Source organism: Trichechus manatus, unplaced genomic scaffold, assembly GCF_000243295.1.
Source record: "Trichechus manatus latirostris isolate Lorelei unplaced genomic scaffold, TriManLat1.0 scaffold00009, whole genome shotgun sequence".
NCBI lineage: Eukaryota > Metazoa > Chordata > Mammalia > Sirenia > Trichechidae > Trichechus > Trichechus manatus.
Genome location: NW_004443945.1, coordinates 15,433,989 through 15,434,211, shown reverse-complemented (window position 1 = coordinate 15,434,211; position 223 = coordinate 15,433,989).

Sequence of the window (223 nt, the reverse complement as noted above, 5' to 3'; positions counted from 1 at the left end):
GGGAGCGGAGGCGGTGGCGCGCCCAGCACTGCGGAGGGCCGGCCCCACGTGGGGGGTGGGGAGGGATGCCAGCTCCGCCCCGGCCCTCGGCGCTGGCCCCACCTCTGCCAGACGCGAGTTGGGCGGGACGCCGGGCAGGATAGGGAGGCGGTGGCTGCAACCCGAGAGGCCCAGGCCAACAGATTTGCATTTGGAAGCGTCGTCCCGCGTGTCTGGCGAAAAA